Source organism: Odontesthes bonariensis, chromosome 11, assembly GCF_027942865.1.
Source record: "Odontesthes bonariensis isolate fOdoBon6 chromosome 11, fOdoBon6.hap1, whole genome shotgun sequence".
Lineage (NCBI taxonomy): Eukaryota > Metazoa > Chordata > Actinopteri > Atheriniformes > Atherinopsidae > Odontesthes > Odontesthes bonariensis.
The window spans coordinates 37,321,702-37,337,315 of NC_134516.1; positions in this window are offsets into that span (position 1 = coordinate 37,321,702).

Below are 15,614 nucleotides of genomic sequence, written 5' to 3' on the forward strand. Positions count from 1 at the left end.
CCCCATCATTACACTGCTGGCCTGAAGCCTGCAGTTTCAAAGCTTTGAGCATCCATTGGAAGATGAGCCTCTGCATCTTTCAATCTTCAGATGCTGATGTGTTCTTGCTTCTCATTTCATGGAAATAAAAGAATTCCTAGCGAATGGCTTTAGTTCATTAAGCCATCATTGACCAATCAGGACGAGCGGGGAAGGTTCACTGTCATTAAAAACTGTTGTTTGGGGAGAAGTTCAGATTGTTCAAAGCTTCTTTGAGGACCCCAACGGGCGTCTTACACAATATTCATGCCTACAAAGAGAAGAAAGATAAAGAATATGCTATCATCATCATCATCATCATACCTGGACAAAGTCGTAGTAAACAGGGAACTCTATGATTTTGTCATGGTTTTTTCAGATTTGTCTGACCCACACGCAGAGAACTTCCAGGAGACCAAAGAATGTTTTTAGGATGTTTATTGTACAAATTAGAGGGGAGCTTAGTTGCATCAATCTCTCAAGGTTTTCTTGGTCTGGAATCCGGACGGGAACTGGAACTCTGAAGGAAACACAGGTTCGTATGAATTTGAGGTTGGATGTAGATCAGCTGTTTAACATTCAGCTTACAGGAGTCTTGGTGAATTTCTGCCGGGGGAGTTTGCTGGGGTGATCCAGGAGGTGCGAGGGTTTCTGGTGATCTATGGCGTCTTTTTCCTTGGGAGCACGGTGGAGAGCGGACGGGGTTCGGCCTCAGCCACGGAGCGAAGATGGGAGACAGAAGCTGCCAGTCAGGTGACTTGAACCGGGTTTTCAACGGGACCTCTGGTAAGTTGTCTTCACCACACCAGTGGCAAGGCAGGATCCAGGCTTGGTACTGGAGTTACCTTGAAGGCAAAGCACACTGGTAAGTAGATACAAGTATTTTCACAGGAATAACAAGGACTCAAACTTGGAGGCTTGAAGTTTACCACAAACTTTCTGTCTTGGCTCTCGGTGGAAGAGGTCGCATTTCTCTCTGCTCCTCCCTCCCTTTTTTGCCCTGCTCAGCCTGTCTGTGTCTGTGTCTTTTTGAGCATCTTTTTACATATCAGACGAATTCAAGTAAGATGGATTTGGTCAGCTGGGGTCTCAATGCTATTGATCAAATTTTCTCAACCGCGAAGATGAGGAAAGGAGAAGCCTCATGCCCCGACGGGACATTCTTCGCTGGATACTCGGAGGACGCATGGAGGAAGTGGCGCACCGTGTGTTTAGCGATGCTGGCTGTCGAGGACGCGGAAGACGTCTACATATTGGGATTTATGATACTCGGGTTCCTGCTGTTTGGAGTTGGAGGATACCTGGTATTTTGTGAAATTAAGAGATCGTGGAAAGCATTCGATGGGGTCACAAGAGCAATCAACGCTCAGACTGAGATGCTACGTGAGCAGGGTCGGAAGCTGGATGCGATCCTTGCGCAGGTTCGCAGGCTGGCTGAGATTCCTGGACTCAGAAGAGAAGTGGATTGACCTGGGAGAATGGTTGATTGATCGCTTGGACCGGGCGGAAAGGGTCCACATCCCACAATTCGGCTGAATTCGGGACTTCGCCATGAGATACCAGCAATGGACAAAAAGACAGAAAGCGCAATCAGTTGTCTGTCTGACCTAAATTAATTGTTATTCCAATCCGGCACCCCACACTGGCCTTGTGACCAGCTGCATAATCATTGTCCACGTTTGTTATGATAACATTATGCTCTTTCCCATGTGCTCCCCCTCCCTTCCTGCACTCCTGTGAGATTTGTTGTGGAACTGGCTGACATATTCGAACTTGTCAAGGACAATTGCCTGATCCAACATTCTGTGCAGAATTATTGAACAAACACACACGCATACACATACATGCTCATTTATAACACATGCAATTCCTCACCTCTTCACTGTCCCATTGCTTAAGGTGTTGTTTTGTGTATGTGATGCTTTTTCTGTGCTGAGGTTTTTTTTTTTGAGATCTCAGACCGTATCCTGATAAGGGTACAGTGTGAAGTATGATTTTTTTTTTTCCCTCCCCTCACCCAATGTTGTTCCCCTTCCTTCTTATCAGGCGGCGCCTGCAAAGCGGGCTGCGATGCCTTGGTCACACTCTCTCTCCCTGTCTGTTTCTGTGTTGTCTGTCATGACCGAAACTGGAATTTCCCCTCGGGGATTAATAAAGTATAATTGATTGATTGATTGATTGATTGATTGAATGGCTAACACTCAGGCGCTGAAGGACTGGCAGCGTGCTCCTTATATGCTCCTGCCCAGATGAGGGATAATGGATGATAGGTGCGTGTCAGCCCACCGTACTCCCTGGCGCCATCTGCTGAAAGAAAAGGTTGAACCAAACCACCTCCCGAAAGCCCCAACAGATTTGGTCCCTTCAGAGGCAGCAGACACAGAAAGCGATGTAGCTGAACATAGATATCACCGCTATGGGTTATGGAGGGCTAGGGTTGGACCCACCTGATTCCTGTCTGCTGCTACCAGAACTGCGAGCGAAACAAAGCGTTGACATGAATGTTTGCTCTGTACCAGCCGAAGAAGAACAGCAGAAATCCTCTCAGCTCGCCCAGATCTATGACCTCGTTCAGAAAATTGACCCACACTTGACGGAAAACTCAAGGAAGGCCTGGGATTCTGACCTTGGAGTAGTTTTCAGAGATGATCAGTGGAAGTCCGTCTTAAATCTGATACATACATCATCTACATCTGCTAAACACGGCCTAATCCAACTGAAAGTCGTACACAAAGTTCACTTTACCAAGGCTAGGTTGGCGAAGATTTATCCGATTTATGAGCCCGATGTAGGGGTCAACCTGCAGATTTAATGCACATGTTCTGGCTATGTCCGAACCTTTCTACCTTTTGGACGAATTATTTTTAAAGCTCTCAGTGAGATGTTTGGAACCCGATTAGATCCCGACCCGATTTGTGCCCTCTCTGGTGTAACATCTGAGGAATCTCGAGCTGCCCTACCGACTAAAACCTATGTTGTCATAGCTTTCACTACGAGACGCTTGATCCTTTTCAAATGGAAGCAACACACACCTCCATCCTTTTCTCACTGGGTCAAAGATATCATGTACTTCTTAAAGTTAGAAAAAAATCAAGTACACACTTAAAGGTGTGTACGTGTTGAGATGAAATTTGTTGTATTTGGCGCTATATAAATAAAAATGAATTGAAAGGTCCTCCCAATCATTTCTCAAGGTATGGAGGCCCTTGATTATTATGACTCCTTACAAGAACCCCTTGATAATGAGTAGACTTGAACATATACATGACCTTCTGCATTGGTGGAATTTTCCCCCTTCTATTATTTCAGGTTTATATGTATTTATTTATTTTTTCCTGGTTTTCTTTTTCTAGTTTTCATTTAGTTGCTTAAGTAAATTAAGTGTGTTTGGGAACCTGTAGCCAGAGATGGGGACTCGAGTCACTGTGACTTGGACACGAGTCAACTCGAGTCGCTGTTTTGATGGCTTGTGACTTGACTTGACAAAAAATAAAAGACTTGAGACTCGACTCGGACTTGGAAATTAAAGACTCGGCACTTGACTTGAGTGTTATTCAGTTCATGTTTTCAGTTTGAATATAAAATCAATAAATGAATTTAAAAAATAATATGGATTACCCGGAAGGAGCGCAGGCTGAGAATGGCGTTATTATTGGATGGATCCCTACACTGTCAATCAGTCATGCCCTCTCTACATACCTTAGTGTTTACTGGAGAGACCCGCCCACTCATATCAGATATTACCATTAATTACCATTTTGACGGCAAAAGACGAACAGCACAGTGCAAGACATGCGGCATCAACATCTCGGAAAGCCAGACGACAACTTCCAACTTTGTTCAGCATTTGAAGATCCATTCTGACCAGTAAGTGCTTGTCAAATTAGCTAATACTATCCTGTTAGCCTAGTCAGCAGTTAGCTAACGTTAGCTTGATATGATACTGGGTGGACAGGTTGGACACATTGGCCAATAATTTTTACTGACAGTTACTTATATCTTTGTGTTTTCACTTTATTAAGATCAGATTCTGCAGGTAAAATTGCAATAATAAGGTGACTTGACTTATTACAGGACTTGACTTGACTTGACCTATTACAGGACTTGACTTGAATTGACTTGATCTATTACCGGACTTGACTTGACCTATCACAGGACTTGACTTGACTTGAACTATTACAGGACTTGACTTGACCTATCACAGGACTTGACTTGACTTGACCTATCACAGGACTTGACTTGACCTATCACAGGACTTGACTTGACTTAGTTCTAGAATGCGCTGCTGAGGGTGGCAGCATGTTGGAGTAGCTCTGTACCTCACATTGAGATTTTTCTTTTTTTCTAAATTTCATTCCTGTTATTTCTTGGAAGAAATTGCATTTTTTGGACAACTGTTCCTTCCTGCCTTGGATGCTGTGCAGCTGGATTAATTTTTCCCAATACTTTTGTATATTTTACTCTTTTGTCATGATGCATCACCATAGCAACAAGGTGGTTTACAACAGGGAGCAGCTGATTAACATTGGAAAAGCAGAAATAATTCGACAACTGAAGCCAGAAATCCCACTGGAATTGAAAAGGAGGCGTCGTGGATGCAGAGCAGGAGCAAAGAGGAGAGAAAGAAAGAAGAAGTTCAAACCATCTCTGCCATCCTGCATCATGGGAAATGTAAGATCGTTAGCTAACAAGTTGGATGAACTTTTAGCCTTGATAAGGACTCAGCAAGAATATCGGGAATGTAGCATTATGTGTTTTACTGAGACATGGCTACAGGATCATATCCCCGACTCCAGCGTCTCTCTGCCGGGCTTCCTGACTGTACGAGCAGATCGAGATATAAAGAGTAGCAGGAAAAGAAAAGGGGGTGGATTGGCAGTGCTTGTCAACAACAGATGGTGTCACCCAGGACATGTTACTGTGAAGAGTCGTCTCTGCAGTCCTGACATTGAACTATTGGCAGTAAGTTTTCGTCCATATTATTTGCCAAGAGAGTTCACCAGTGTTGTTTTGGTGGCTGTTTACATTCCACCCTCAGCTGTTGCCGACACTGCATGTGATGTCATCAGTTCCGTTGTTGCTAAGATACAGACTCAACACCCCAATTCTTTTGTGGCAATATCTGGTGATTTTAATCATGCCTCACTCTCTGCTACACTGCCAACTTTTCAACAGTTTGTCAGCTGCTCTACCAGAGAAAACAAGACATTGGATTTGTTTTACACAAATGTCAAGGATTCATACATTTCCAAATCAAGACCTCCCCTGGGAAAATCAGATCACAACCTTGTTTTTCTCTGTTCAGCATATAAACCCCTTGTCCAGAGACTACCTGTCACAAAAAGGACTGTTAGAAAGTGGTCAGAGGAAGCTGAAGAAGTCTTACAGGGTTGTTTTGATGCAACCGATTGGATTTCTCTTTGTAAGCCACATGGAGACGACATTAATGCCATGACTGAGTGTGTGACTGACTATATAAACTTCTGTGTGGACAACACCATCCCCACCAGAACAGTGAGATGCTTCCCTAATAACAAACCCTGGATCACCAGTGAGCTAAAGGAACTATTGAACAAGAGAAAAAGAGCCTTTAGGGAGCGAGACAGGGAGTTACTGAGGAGTATACAGAAGCAGCTCAAAGTCAAGATCAGAAAGAGCAAGGAGGTGTATAGAAAGAAGCTTGAGAGTAAACTGCAGAGGAACAATATCAGAGATGTGTGGTCAGGAATGAAGAAGATCACAGGCCTCAAGCAGAGGGAGGATCGGATGGATGGAAGTCTGGACAGAGCAAATGAGCTGAACACATTCTTCAACAGATTCAGTTCAGGAACAAGCTCACCATCCTCCCCTCCTGTTCCCAGCCAAAGAGACATCCCATCCTCCTCTGACCCACAGCTTTCCTGTAACATCTCCACCTCCACCTCAGTCATGGATTCTTCTGCTTCCACTAGTTTGTCATCAACCCAATCAGGAGATGCTGCTGTCCCCTTTGCCTCCCCCTCCCACTTTTCTGTTTCTAGAAGTCAGGTGAAGAGGCAATTGGAGAGACTGAACCGGAACAAGGCTGCAGGTCCAGATGGTGTCAGCCCCCGAGTCCTGAAGGCCTGTGCAGAGCAGCTCTGTGGGATTCTGCAACACCTTTTCAACCTTAGCTTGACCCAAGAGAAGGTACCATTGTTGTGGAAGACATCCTGTCTGGTTCCGGTACCAAAGAAAACTCACCCTTCAGACATCAATGACTACAGACCTGTTGCCCTGACATCCCACATCATGAAGGTCCTGGAGAGACTCCTGTTGACCCACCTGTGTAAGCAAACCAGCACATATCAGGACCCCCTGCAGTTTGCTTATCGCCATGGAGTTGGAGTTGAAGACGCCATCATACACCTGCTTCAACAAACCCACTGTCATCTGGACAAAGCAGGCAGCACTGTGAGGATCATGTTCTTTGATTTCTCCAGTGCATTTAACACAATCCAGCCTGATCTGCTTCGTCTGAAACTCCAGAAGACTCAGGTGGAGGCCTCAACAATCACCTGGATTAATGACTACCTGACAAACAGACCACAGTTTGTCAGACTGAAGAATTGTGTGTCTAACCAGGTGATCAGCAGCACAGGAGCACCACAGGGGACTGTACTCTCACCATTCCTTTTCACTCTGTACACTTCAGACTTCCAGTACAAGTCAGACTCCTGTCATCTACAGAAATATTCAGATGACTCTGCAGTGGTCGGGTGTATCAGAGATGGACAAGAAGCTGAGTACAGAGAGCTGGTGGACCGCTTTGTGGCATGGTGTGGGAACAATCATCTCATCTTGAATGTTAACAAAACAAAGGAGATGATTGTAGATTTCAGGAGAAACAGGGTCAGATCAAACCCTGTTTCCATCATGGGAGAAGAAGTGGAGGTGGTTGAGGAATATAAATACCTTGGTGTTCATGTGGACAACAGACTGGACTGGAGACACAACAGTGAAGCAATCTACAAGAAAGGACAGAGCAGACTGTACTTCTTGAGGAAGCTAAGGTCCTTCAAGGTTTGCAACAAGATGTTGCAGATCTTCTACAAGTCTGTTGTTGAGAGCGTCATTTCCTCTTGCGTCATCTGTTGGGGCAGCAGCATCAGAACCAGGGACCTAAAAAGACTCAACAACCTGATAAAGAAGGCTGGTTCTGTTCTGGGGACGACTGTGGAACCTCTGGAGACAATTATGCAAAGAAGGATTTTGCATAAAATCAAGAGAATTATGGACAACCCTGAACATCCTCTCCATGAGACTGTTATCAGAAAACAGAGTCTCTTCAGTCAAAGGCTTCTTCAGTTTGGATGCAAAACGGACCGCTACAGGAAATCATTCCTGCCCACAGCCATCAGCATCTATAATAACTCTTTGATTTAATTGAGCTACATCAACATTTAATTTCCCTCTGGGATAAATAAAGTATTTTTGAATTGAATTTGAATTGAATTGAATTGAACTATTACAGGACTTGACTTGACTTGAACTATTACAGGACTTGACTTGACTTGACCTATCACAGGACTTGACTTGACTTGACCTATTACAGGACTTGACTTGACTTGACCTATCACAGGACTTGACTTGACTTGAACTATTACAGGACTTGACTTGACTTGAACTATTACAGGACTTGACTTGACCTATCACAGGACTTGACTTGAGTTGACCTATCACAGGACTTGACTTGACTTGAACTATTACAGAACTTGACTTGACTTGACTTGAACTATTACAGGACTTGACTTGACTTGACCTATTACAGGACTTGATTTGACTTGGCCAAGAAAAAATTTCTTGAGACTTAGGCTCTGTTTACATTAATTCATTTCACCATTTCTTCGTGTCAGCGTCTTGCAAACTATTTACATTTACACACAAACAGGGATCGGCTGATCCGCTAGTCACATGACTAATCAGCCATCACATCACATGATCGCCCTTGCTTTATTATTTATTATGCTTTATTATTTATTCTTCGGCGACAATAACTTGGTCCACGAAATTGTCCCACCATGCGCTGCTTCTTCCCGGTTTAACCCAAAAGCGGCGCTCCATGTACGGCTTGCGTTGCTGCAGTGGCTGGGTTCTCATCATAAAAGCTTGTTGAATCTGGCGCCTCCTTGCCACGTATTATTGTGCACAGCGTACTACCAGCAGTAGGACATGGAGCAGGCTCCCATGCTGATCGTGGTTGTCCATGATTTCTATATTCTTCTCGATGACACGAATAGAAAGGAAGTGTGTAACTGAAGTGAAGCATGCCTGTTTGTTTTTAGTTTCCCAGCACTCAAGTCACATGACCAACGATACCAGCCTAGCGAATCAGGGAGGAGTACGTCCGCAGTATAGAGCTCAGCACTGCGGATCCTCATTTCTCACCGTTTACAACTGCTAAAATCAGCATCGTATGCGAATGCTTACGTGGGCTCCGGCGTCTTTGAATCCTTCCACCTATGAAGTCGTATTCCAGTATTTTAATGTAAATGGACAGTGCATCCGCGATGGAAACGATATAGAAACAGATTAGTATAAATGACACCTAACTTGAGACTTGCACATGTGTGACTTGGTCCCATCTCTGCCTGTAGCCCTATGGGTGGGAGGGTAGGGGGGACTCAATTGGCCAATGTAACTGATGAACATTGTATCCTGTGTAAATTGAAATAATAAGTACATGTGCTGTATTCTTGTGGGGTAAAAATTTCCAGAAAATCAATCAAACATATTTTAAAAAAAAAAAAAAACTCTTAGCCAGCTGTAAAATCAGCAGTTGGAACAGAACTTCGCTGGAATTGACCGACATGCGGTCATCTGTTATGGATCAGGGTCTTACGTGAGGTCATCACCATCCCAATGAAGAAGGAAATCAGTCAGGACACATGCTAACGTTTGAATATGTGTGTCAGGCTTTGAGGTCGTGGAGGATTTTCCATCCTGTAAAGCTGCCTTTTCTCCGTAATGACCTCAACCGAGCGGTGGAGATGTCTGTGTGAGGCTGTTTTCCACTTTCTACCTCTGCTGCCGGGGGACAAAAAGGTGTAGCTGTGTGTAAATCTTCAATCCTTTCTCACTGCAAACAGTCCGGAGGGAGAGAAGGAAGAAGTGTTAATGCCTTTACCTTCTGCAGGCCAGGATGCACCTGCACAGGCGGAGGATTTCACCTTTCCAGGCGCCCAGCTTCCCGTGCTGCTGACGTAACCACCAGACCGTAACCAAGTGCTCCTTGGCATTGGTTGTGTGGCTGTTGTCATCAGACGACAGAACATCACACTGAGCACATACAAAAGTCATGTGTCTGAAGCCATAAAGTCATCCATTCATGCCTTTCTCCCAGCTGTTTATTTTCGGGCAGGTCACGGTAGCTGCTGCCTCCATCCTCCCATTCAGCTCCAACAGATGGCTCACATACTGTTCTATTCTCTGTAAAATACCGTGCAGATAGATAACAGTTTTCTGTCATACGTGAGACATAATATTTACTATGAAGACCATCAATCATTGTGGAGTTTTTACTGGATTTCTGTGGGCCTCCTTTGGAGGAACCTTTAGATCCTGGGAGCTGTAAGCTGGAGCTGCCGCTTGTTTCAGAGATGACCCCTGACTCAGTGGGGTCCCATGGCACTGAAAGGATCGGATTATCGGCTAAATTACAATCAGACTGAGTTATTAAGTGCATGTAGACACCTTAATCTGACTAAGAATTGGATCGGATCGGATTATTGGCTAAATTACAATCAGACTGAGTTATTAAATTCATGTAGACACCTTAATCTGACTAAGAATTGGATCGGATCGGATTCAGACCCCGAGATAACTGGGTTGAAAGTCACTCTGAACCTGCTTGTAGATGCTGAAGCACGTGGTGAATCAGACTTTGCGTTCTGCACATGCTCCAGATGTTTTCCTGGGGTCGTGACCCGGAAGTCAAAGGAGACGATATTCCTGTTGTTGTCGCCGTCAGAAAGAAACAAACAACGCGATGGAGAATGCTCCGTTGGGCATCGAGTTTGTGCAACAAGCAGCTCATCACAGACCAAATATAGAGGGACGTAGCTTCATCTTGCTCTGCGTTCTCCATCTTTCTCCAATGCCTGAGTTTGTTGTTGTTGTTGGTGGTGAAGAGGTCAACAGGAAGTGGCTGTATTAGCAACAGCTGGAATGGGTACAGCGCCACCTATCACACCGGGGTATGACACGCTTTGTGCCTCTGATCCGATTCATTCACCGCCATATATCCAAGGAGAATTACTAAGGCTGGGCAAGATAACTCGTTATTATCGCGTTAACTCGATAATTATTTAACGTTAATTCAATTCAATTCATTAATTTTTATTTATATAGCGCTAAATACAACAAATGTCATCTCAAGGCACTTAGATAATAAAGTCCAATTCAAGCCAATTGGAATTCAATTAATTGTAATCATAATTATTCGTAAAATAATCCAATTCGTTCATATAGAGCTAATTCAAAAACAATTTCCTAGCTAAGGAAACCAACAGATTGCACTGAAAACTTTTTTTTTTTTTTCGGTCCAAACTCCCTTATAGCGTTAATAGCGTTAACTCGTTATCATTTAATTATAAAGGCACAATTCATTTTATCGCACATTAACGCCGTGGTTTTTTTTTCGGGGGGGGGGGGGGGGGGTTGTGCCTTTAATGGGGAACGACATGCAGCCTGTTTTATTAGTTATTTTATTATTGTAAAAGTCTGTTGCTCACAGGCTTTTATTTTGTAAAAGTCTGCTGCTGTCTGCTGTGGAACCGGAAAAGAAAGTAATCGGTGGATCCACCAAACACGGAGAAGGGTACGGAACTTTTACTCGGCCATTTTCATGTTAAAGTTCTTCCAGACGGCGGAGTCGACAGAACCAATTTTAAAATAAAGCTAAATGCTAAAAGCTATACGCTACTTTTGGATTCATTTTTGGATTTTGCGTACAAATGCGATTAATCAGGGAAATCATGTGATTAATTATATTAAACATTTGAATCGTTACCCAGCCCTAATAATTACCCTTGCTCAACTCTGTCTTATTGTAATTTAGTCAATAATCCGATCCTTTCAGTGCCATGTGACCCCACTGACTGCTAACTGGCCCTCAAAGTAACCAAGAGCTTTACAGCTTCATGTTTGTTAATCAAAGTGTGGTTATTGTTTGGAAAACCGAGAAAAACACCAATTAAAAGGAAGCCCCTCAGATTACGTGGCACATTCCTAAATACCCACCAGCTGGGGCCCCTCTGTTCGATCAGCAACGATACCCATCACAGTTGTTGAATATCTGGGGACACATCTCTGCAGCCTATATTCATTTCATGTCTGTTAATCCCACCCAGATGTGGAGGCAGCGTTTCTTTGGCTGAGCGGAGCGAAAAGTCTCAAACTGGAAGAGAAAAACACACACTTCATGGTTACTCAGGGACTTAAAAGCTGTGAGAGTTTCACAGCTGGGTGCAGCATCGTTCCAGAGACGTTCATCATGTCGCCCCTCAGCCCGGCTCCAGTTTCACGCTGATGTCCCCGAGCAAACAACACTGAGTCTCTGCAGCTTCCAGGACGCTTTGGAGCCGGTCTGGGTGCTTTAACAGAACCAGGAGGAGCTGTTTGCATCCAAACTAATGGGCTCCATTTAGTCCACAACATAAGAAGATATGAGGAAGCATCTGCTCTGGTTCTGATTTAATAAGCTTCCAGCTCGTGTGTGTCTCTCTGGACTTTTACAGATACGTTCTCAGGCTGTAAGCATCACCAGGAAATGCCTGTGGTCCGTGAGCCTCTCATCTCAGACCGAGCCCGGTCCAAAGCGTCCCTCAACTCACAGATGAAACCCGACCGCAGCAGAACCAATCCCGCCGAACACCCGACGTAAGCGGAACAAAGATATGGCTTTCTCTCAAACTGTTTGATCACACTTCTTTATGAGCAACCGTCCCTTTTTTCCACTGTCACAAACACAGCCCAACGGCTAATGAGCTGAGAGTTTCCAAAGAAAGGAAAACAGAAAACATCGGGGCTGAAAAATGTCAATAAAAGCTCAATCCAATCCTCTGGTGAACTTTCCTCACAACAGGAAACATCCGATACTGAATATCAGCTCATCCTGAACCTGATGGCAGCTGGGACAGCTCCATGTTTCCCTCTGTGTGGCATCCCCTCTGCTTCTAACTACATCTGGAAACATCTGGAACCCAGGAGACCAGCTGCTGAAGGTCACAGATGATGATTCCTGGAAGTGTTCCTGAGCCCAGGCGGGGATTTCAGGGCCAGAATCAACATTTCCTTCACTGATCGCTCTCCCCACAGAGTTTAAACTCCCGCTCGTCTTCATTCAGTCAGATCCTTTAGGTCCTGCTCCTGGGTCCCGCTCCTGGGTCCCGCTCCTGTGTCCTGCTCCTGGGTCCCGCTCCTGGGTCCTGCTCCTGGGTCCCGCTCCTGGGTCCCGCTCCTGGGTCCCGCTCCTAGGTCCCGCTCCTGTGTCCCGCTCCTGTGTCCCGCTCCTGGGTCCCGCTCCTGTGTCCTGCTCCTAGGTCCCGCTCCTGTGTCCTGCTCCTGGGTCCCGCTCCTGGGTCCCGCTCCTGTGTCCCGCTCCTGGGTCCCGCTCCTGGGTCCCGCTCCTAGGTCCCGCTCCTGTGTCCTGCTCCTGGGTCCCGCTCCTGTGTCCCGCTCCTGTGTCCCGCTCCTGGGTCCCGCTCCTGTGTCCCGCTCCTAGGTCCTGCTCCTGTGTCCTGCTCCTGGGTCCCGCTCCTAGGTCCTGCTCCTGTGTCCTGCTCCTGGGTCCCGCTCCTGGGTCCCGCTCCTGGGTCCCGCTCCTGGGTCCCGCTCCTGGGTCCCGCTCCTGTGTCCTGCTCTTAGGTCCCGCTCCTGTGTCCTGCTCCTGGGTCCCGCTCCTGGGTCCCGCTCCTGTGTCCCGCTCCTGGGTCCCGCTCCTGGGTCCCGCTCCTAGGTCCTGCTCCTGTGTCCTGCTCCTGGGTCCCGCTCCTGTGTCCCGCTCCTGTGTCCCGCTCCTGGGTCCCGCTCCTGTGTCCCGCTCCTAGGTCCTGCTCCTGTGTCCTGCTCCTGGGTCCCGCTCCTAGGTCCTGCTCCTGTGTCCTGCTCCTGGGTCCCGCTCCTAGGTCCTGCTCCTGTGTCCTGCTCCTGGGTCCTGCTCCTGTGTCCTGCTCCTGGGTCCTGCTCCTGGGTCCCGCTCCTGGGTCCCGCTCCTGGGTCCCGCTCCTGGGTCCCGCTCCTGGGTCCCGCTCCTGGGTCCTGCTCCTGGGTCCCGCTCCTGTGTCCCGCTCCTGGGTCCCGCTCCTGTGTCCCGCTCCTGGGTCCCGCTCCTGTGTCCCGCTCCTAGGTCCCGCTCCTGTGTCCTGCTCCTGGGTCCCGCTCCTGGGTCCCGCTCCTGTGTCCCGCTCCTGGGTCCCGCTCCTGGGTCCCGCTCCTAGGTCCCGCTCCTGTGTCCCGCTCCTGTGTCCCGCTCCTGGGTCCCGCTCCTGTGTCCCGCTCCTAGGTCCCGCTCCTGTGTCCCGCTCCTAGGTCCCGCTCCTGTGTCCTGCTCCTGGGTCCCGCTCCTGGGTCCCGCTCCTGGGTCCCGCTCCTGCTCCTGGGTCCCGCTCCTGGGTCCCGCTCCTGGTCCTGGGTCCCACTCCTGGGTCCCGCTCCTGGGTCCCGCTCCTAGGTCCCGCTCCTGGGTCCCGCTCCTGGGTCCCGCTCCTGTGTCCCGCTCCTGGGTCCCGCTCCTGGGTCCCGCTCCTGGGTCCCGCTCCTGGGTCCTGCTCCTAGGTCCTGCTCCTGGGTCCTGCTCCTGGGTCCCGCTCCTAGGTCCTGCTCCTGTGTCCTGCTCCTGGGTCCTGCTCCTGTGTCCTGCTCCTGTGTCCTGCTCCTGGGTCCTGCTCCTGTGTCCTGCTCCTGTGTCCTGCTCCTGGGTCCTGCTCCTGTGTCCTGCTCCTGGGTCCTGCTCCTGGGTCCCGCTCCTGGGTCCTGCTCCTGTGTCCTGCTCCTGTGTCCTGCTCCTGGGTCCTGCTCCTGTGTCCTGCTCCTGTGTCCTGCTCCTGGGTCCCGCTCCTAGGTCCTGCTCCTGTGTCCTGCTCCTGTGTCCCGCTCCTGGGTCCCGCTCCTAGGTCCCGCTCCTGTGTCCCGCTCCTGTGTCCCGCTCCTGTGTCCCGCTCCTAGGTCCTGCTCCTGTGTCCTGCTCCTGGGTCCCGCTCCTGGGTCCCGCTCCTGGGTCCCGCTCCTGGGTCCCGCTCCTGTGTCCCGCTCCTGGGTCCCGCTCCTGGGTCCCGCTCCTGGGTCCCGCTCCTGTGTCCCGCTCCTGGGTCCTGCTCCTGTGTCCCGCTCCTGGGTCCTGCTCCTGGGTCCCGCTCCTGGGTCCTGCTCCTGGGTCCCGCTCCTGCTCCTGGGTCCCGCTCCTGGGTCCCGCTCCTGGGTCCCGCTCCTGGGTCCCGCTCCTGGGTCCCGCTCCTAGGTCCCGCTCCTGGGTCCCGCTCCTGGGTCCCGCTCCTGTGTCCCGCTCCTGGGTCCTGCTCCTAGGTCCTGCTCCTGTGTCCCGCTCCTGGGTCCTGCTCCTGGGTCCCGCTCCTAGGTCCTGCTCCTGTGTCCTGCTCCTGGGTCCTGCTCCTGTGTCCTGCTCCTGGGTCCTGCTCCTGGGTCCTGCTCCTGTGTCCTGCTCCTGTGTCCTGCTCCTGGGTCCTGCTCCTGGGTCCTGCTCCTGGGTCCTGCTCCTGGGTCCCGCTCCTAGGTCCTGCTCCTGTGTCCTGCTCCTGGGTCCTGCTCCTGTGTCCTGCTCCTGGGTCCTGCTCCTGTGTCCTGCTCCTGGGTCCTGCTCCTGTGTCCTGCTCCTGTAACTGAGAATGAACACAGCAGATAATAAAATAAAAAAAATACACACACAGACACGGGGAACGTGTTGTTTGGAAGTGGAAAAAAGATGGTGCTAACCAACATTAGAACTGCACATGACATGCATCATGAACAAGTCTCTTCATGTTTCTGAAGCTATCAGCAGGCTGGAGTCTGTTCCGTTCCGCTCGGCCTCCACAGAACAGCGAAGCAGCAGCTGGATGTGCAGTAAACTGCAGAAACAGCCACAGAACCCTGCCCTCATGTCACATTCCTGCAGTGGAACCACTGGTACTGGAAGTCAGTCACATATGATGGAAACAAACAGCCTCATCCATCACTTTGACGCTTGACAATCTTTTCCTGATTAAGCGCCTGTTTTCCTCCTCTCAGACAGACAGTCGGTGGAGTTCTTTCAGCGGCCCCGCTGGGAAAAACACTTCCATTCTGTTATCAGTGCTTTAGTTTATGGGCTGTTCACTTGGATAGTGTCCAGGTTTATTCTGAACAGCAGAGCTGGACCCGGAATACTGGGCATTTTACTCCATTTCAGGATCACAAGCTGGTTTAAGCAGTAATGTGCAACAGTCTGACAGTGGATGTCCACTCTTTATCAGCCTGAAATGGACTGAGGAAGATCCTGTAATCTGCTCTAATCTGGTTTCTCTGATTATTTTCACCAAAACTGAAGGTCTGACGTGGAGAAGGAAACCAGCGCTCCATTCCCAGGGAACTAAAGCCACACA